A 6,160-nucleotide genomic window follows, 5' to 3' on the forward strand; every position below is an offset into this window, starting at 1 on the left:
AAACCGAATATGCAATAAAAATGGAGCGTTTCCATTTTAAAATATAAGGTTGACTCTGCCCACGCAGGAGGGGTGGTTAGGATGCTGGTAGTCATAGCACAGACAGATGTCTCCTCTGCTAATGTTAACTTTACACCTACAACATTTATTTGGTACGATTAACTATTTTCGAGTTATTTAGTTGCCTCCAGTTAAAACGAACACCCTGTAGTTCAGGAACAGCAGAGGGCACACATCGCTTCCTTGAGGAATGCCAAATATTACTTCTGTTTAACTCCAGGATTTGCTAACAATTCCTGTACCAGTGACAAAGCAGTTTCGATTATACGTGGCCAGAAGGTTAAGTACAGTCAGCATGTGACAGTTTGGACACGTTCTGCAAATGGCAACGTATGGAAGTAAGTGATATAATACACATTCTGAGGATAGACGCCATGACGCGTGCAGTGTCGCAGTGTGTTTTCAAATACCTACATGAAAACAACGGCCCTAACACGGAGCCGCGGGGGACGCAGTCAGTGGGAGCCAGTGTGCGCCGCTGCTGCACTGCCCTGGCCTTGCCCGCTGTCCTGGGCGCGTCAATGGCGGCCTTGTTACGACGTGGGGTGCCGCTGCTCGCTGCTCGCTGCTCGCCTTTTATGTTTCTCTCATATTTTTTCCCCTCCTGAGTCTAGACGGCGGCGTGGGATACGGCCTGAGGGGATGTGAGCCGACCCACTGTAGGCAGACGTCCCAGCGGCGCGAGACACAAGACAGACGTCTCAAGAGCAGCACCACGCGTGGTCTGTGTGTGCGTGTGTGTGTGTGTGTGTGTGTGTGTGTGTGTGTGTGTCGGGGGTAGCGACTCTGGCGAGGCGGCCACCGATTCTACAGGCCATAGCACGACACTGAGACTCTGGATGAAATAGTGACGGTCACGACTAAAAATGCAAATAAAACCCGTGCTGTGCGTTTTCGTGTTTTCGTAGTACAACGACTGCTCCATTAAGTTTCGAGAACAACCGCACAAATTTCATCTGTTTTACGAGGACATTCAATTAGTAACGCATTGTACGAGTGTTTTTTTTCTGGAAGGAGGGTGGATGCATGTATCGTCGCTAACGGAGGACATTTTGAACATTTCTTGTAACAAAGTGTTTGAAGTCACGCTGGTACGTTCTGTTGCTGTGTGTTTCCATTCCATGATTAATGTGATTTGAAGAGAAGTAATAAAATGAGCTCTAACATCGAAAGTAAGCGTTTCCGGACACATGTCCACATAACATTTTCTTTCTTTGTGTTTGAGGAATGTTTCCTGAAAGTTTGGCCGTACCTTTTTGTAACACCCTGTATAATCTATCTGAAACCTATCAGTATCTCCAGGCTTTTTTCATTTATACAACCTTCTTTTATGATTTTTGAACCAAGTGTTAGCTATGATTAAAGTCAGGAAAAAAGTGTTTCCGCCCGGGATCGAACCGGGGACCTTGCGCGTGTGAAGCGCACGTGATAACCACTACACTACGGAAACAACTTGGAGAACGCTTGTTCTATAAGCGGAATCAGTTGGTGAGACTCAGCACTTTCTCCCGGCCACCCGAGCGAGTGTAATTGAGTAAGGTTGTGCGGAAAAGGTAGGGATGGAGGAAGGGAAGGAGGGTAGAGGGTAGAGGGGGGAGGGGGGAGGGGGAGGGTGGAGGGTGGAGGGTGTGGTGGAGGAGGAGGGGGGAGGGAGGGAGGGAGAGAGCATGTGTCAGTTGCGGCGCTTCGCGATAGATACAACGCTTGGAATGGCTTCAGAGGAACAATGGATATTCAGTGAATGATAGGCAGAGTGAAGTATAGCTCGACAGCCCGTGAAATGACAATTCTGAAGGAGAGATTACGGGCCCTGCCTTTCTGTCATAGAGTAAAGGGCAGCGGATAATTCCGCGTTCGTGGCTATGACAGTATCTCGCACTCTTGTTTACAGGAAACACGGCACACAACGAGTTACAGGCCACTCTCGCTGACGTCCGTCTGGTGCAGAATCCTGGACCACGTTCTGAGCTTAAATGTTATGACGTTCCTGACACGTATTAAGAAAAAAAAAATCACTCTTGTGCATAGGAATCAGAATTAGAACGTCTTTCTGCATTCTGAACATTTCACTTAGAGGGTATTCTTATAGAACGAGACAGGATTAGAATTCCATTGACATGCAGTCAGAACAGTTTAATCGATGTCTTCGAAACATTACGCAATAGAGAGAGATTCATACTGAAACATTGCACTAAGAAAGGTAGAAAATTAAAGATACCACACGTGCTGTAAGATACAGCAGCTATCACTAGAAGTACACCGAAGAAGGAAGTTTACAGAATTCACACTGTCACCCTTGAAACAAAGAGTTATCTCAGAAGATGTTTCCATGAGTGGATGTCATATTATTCAGTGATCCACGATTTCAGTGGCCAACTACAGGTAGACGAAATAAACGTCTAACAGTTTTAACAAGATAGCGCTACTGCGTACACAGCTAACACTACTATGCATTTTGTGAAAGTTTTCCGAAAGACGCGTCGTTCCAAAAAGCCTATATTTATTTATTTATTTAGTTATTTAACCTGATCAGATTAGGGCCATCAGGCCCTCTCTTACATCGGACCAGTGTTTCACACATGCAGCATTTCACACATCAGAGTTACATCATGACAATACTTTAAATAAGAAATTTAGATTACTCTAGTCACAATATGAATAAAGAATAATGACTAAGACCTAATAAAGTAAGTACTGGCAGTATTTTTACGACAGGTGCTATACATACAAATTATGATAAAAGTAATAATAGTAACAGTAAAAAAATTAAATAATAATGATAAACATGAGAAAAATTGGCAATAGTAATGAAGATTTGTGCAGATGTACATTAATATCTTGGTGTGTAAGGTAGATGTTTACTAGTATAGCGAGTTTTGGGGGAGGGAGCTTAAGGAGGGGGAAAGAGGGAAGTAATGAGGTGAAGTGCATTTGTGTACAAAGGAAAGCATTACTGTTGCTTAAGTAGATACGTCATTAACTGTTTTTTGAAGCTAGACATGTTTTTAAGTTCTCTAACATACCGAGGGAGGTTATTCCAGAGTCGGGTTCCCGCTACTGTAAAGGACTTGGAGAAGGCGACTGAGCGATGCAGTGGAACAGAGAGGATTTTATTATGATGGGAACGTGTGTTTCTGCCATGTTGTTCAGACATAAGCGTTAAGGACGAGGAGAGATATGAGGGACAGTGTACATTTATAAGGCAGTAGATGAGACAGAGTGTATGGAAGGCTCTGCGTTTGTCTGTACGCAGCCAGGACAATTTTGCATATGCTGGTGAAATGTGATCAAAAAGTCGAATGTCACAGATATATCGGACACAGGCGTTCATGACCAGTTCCAGACGTCGCGAGTTTTCCTGAGAGAGGCCTTGTAGGAGAATATCGCTGTAATCAATGATTGGGAATATAAGCGTTTGTACTAATTTCTTTTTCAGATCGAAAGGGAAGAGTTTTTTATATTTTTATAGGACATGAAGGGATGCTGATGCTTTTTTGCACACTGCAGTTACGTGCTCTGTCCAATTTAGATTTTCATCTATTATTACTCCCAAACTCTTTGCTGAGGGAGAGAAGTTAATATTTGTTCCATTTAGGATAAGAGATGGTACGGATTCCCGATGTTTTGGGCTAATGAGCTTAGAGTGACCAACAAGTACAGCTTGGGTTTTAGATGGGTTTAGTTTTAGTCCTATGTCCTGTGCCCATTTTGATAGTGCATCGAGATCAGTATTGAAGTTTTCAATAGCTTTCTTCAGATTGTTTGGTTCCGCACTTAGATACAACTGAAGGTCATCAGCATACATATGATATTTGCAATTTCACTCGCTCTCCGAAAATGACTCTACGTGACCTTTTGTTTCGGGGAGCAGCAAAATCTGTAGTGTATCACCATCACCAGCGCACATTTTGTGGCTTAAAAACTAAAGTGACTGCTTACCTGAGAAGAATATCACACTCAAATACGCAAAAAGCGTTTCGAACAAAATTAAAGCGGGTTTAGACCGTGGACGTCATTTCCAGCGTGCGTTGTAACAGCAAGGTGACTTTCCCAACACCCTGTGTGAGTCGAACTGAAGTATGAGGGTGGAGGCTGTTTGGGACGCAAAAGCCAACCCTACATCCCAGCGGGTAGGTTTCCGCGTTATTCTCTCCAGCCTGCAGAGCGGCATGTCCGTGACTCGGGGAAAGGGAGGGCAGGTGTACGCGGCTGGAATGGCAGGTGTAGCCGGTGCTCCCCTGTCCCTAGGGCGGCGTCACGTCGCCCTCTTCGCACAAATAGAATGAGGGGGTCGACGTGTCGTAGCAGCGCGGCAGGGGGGGAGATAGCTCAGGCTGCATGCCGATGCCGTGGTCCGTGAGCAGCACCTCGTAACAGCAGGCAGGGGCCCAGTTGGGGATGCTGCATACACGTAAGAAACTGAGCGAATACGAGACTCTCATGTTGCGGGTTGCATACTTCACAGATCAAGGCGCCGCTGTTACGTCAGAGCTGACGGGCTTCCTTCGCACTCGCTGTAGTTCCTGACTATGACGAGTCTGCGGACTGTGGCGCTGCGGTCGCTTCATAATCTCGACTCCTCCTCTGTTACTGCAGCGTGCAGCTGAGTGTAAGGCTAGTCGTGACTCACACCGAGGTGGCAGAAGTCATGCCAGTCTGATATCCAGGTGATGGTAGTATCTCATGAACAACATATATTCGCACGAAGTAATGGCTGCTATCGACAGGGGATCTCAAGTTGATTCCGTATTTCTAGATTTCCGGAAAGCTTTTGACACCGTTCCTCACAAGTGACTTCTAATCAAGCTCCGGGCCTATGGGGTATCGTCTCAGTTGTGCCACTGGATTCGTGATTTCCTGTCAGGAAGGTCGCAGTTCGTAGTAATAGACGGAAAATCATCGAGTAAAACTGAAGTGATATCAGGTGTTCCCCAGGGAAGCGTCCTGGGACCTCTGCTGTTCCTGATCTATATAAATGACCTGGGTGACAATCTGAGCAGTTCTCTTAGGTTGTTCGCAGATGATGCTGTAATTTACCGTTTAGTAAGGTCATCCGAAGACCAGTATGAGTTGCAAAGCGATTTAGAAAAGATTGCTGTATGGTGTGGCAGGTGGCAGTTGACGCTAAATAACGAAAATTGTGATGTGATCCACATGAGTTTCAAAAGAAGTACGTTGGAATTCGATTACTCGATAAATATTACAATTCTCAAGGCTGTCAATTCAACTAAGTACCTGGGTGTTAAAATTACGAACAACTTCAGTTGGAAAGACCACATAGATAATATTCTGGGGAAGGCGAGGCAAAGGTTGCGTTTAATTGGCAGGACACTTAGAAGATGCAACAAGTCCACTAAAGAGACAGCTTACACTACACTCGTTCGTCCTCTGTTAGAATATTGCTGCGCGGTGTGGGATCCTTATCAGGTGGGACTGACGGAGGACATCGGAAGGGTGCAAAAAAGGGCAGCTCGTTTTGTATTATCACGTAACAGGTGAGAGAGTGTGGCAGATATGATACGCGAGTTGGAATGGAAGTCATTAAAGCAAAGACTTTTTCGTCGCGACGAGGTCTATTTACGAAATTTCAGTCACCAACTTTCTCTTCCGAATGCGAAAATATTTTGTTGAGCCCAACCTACATAGGTAGGAATGATAGTGAAAATAAAATAAGAGAAATCAGAGCTCGAACTGAAAGGTTTAGGTGTTCGTTTTTCCCGCGCGCTGTTCGGGAGTGGAATGGTAGAGAGATAGTATGATTGTGGTTGGATACACCCTCTGCCAAGCAGTTAAATGTGAATTGCAGAGTAATCATGTAGATGTAGATGTAAAAGACTAGTACATTGGCACAACTGTCATTTGTACCCACGACATTCATGTGAAAAGGTTGCAGGTAGATGCCGTGTTTCTTGACTTCCACAAGGCGTTCGATACAGTTCCCCACAGTCGTTTAATGAACAAAGTAAGAGCATATGGACTATCAGACCAATTGTGTGGTTGGATTGAACGCAGCATGTCATTCTCAATGGAGAGAAGTCTTCAGAAGTAAGAGTGATTTCAGGTGTGCCGCAGGGGAGCGTCGTAGGACCGTTGCTATTCA

At 45.0% G+C, this 6,160-nt stretch overlaps 1 non-coding gene across 1 annotated transcript; it reads right to left on the reverse strand.

Moving 5' to 3' along the window:
* Positions 1 to 1,437: 1,437 nt before the first annotated feature.
* On the reverse strand, positions 1,438 to 1,510 carry Trnav-cac. Its single transcript has one exon. It is a non-coding gene; the product is annotated as a tRNA-Val (tRNA).
* Positions 1,511 to 6,160: the final 4,650 nt, after the last annotated feature.

Source organism: Schistocerca piceifrons, chromosome 9, assembly GCF_021461385.2.
Source record: "Schistocerca piceifrons isolate TAMUIC-IGC-003096 chromosome 9, iqSchPice1.1, whole genome shotgun sequence".
NCBI lineage: Eukaryota > Metazoa > Arthropoda > Insecta > Orthoptera > Acrididae > Schistocerca > Schistocerca piceifrons.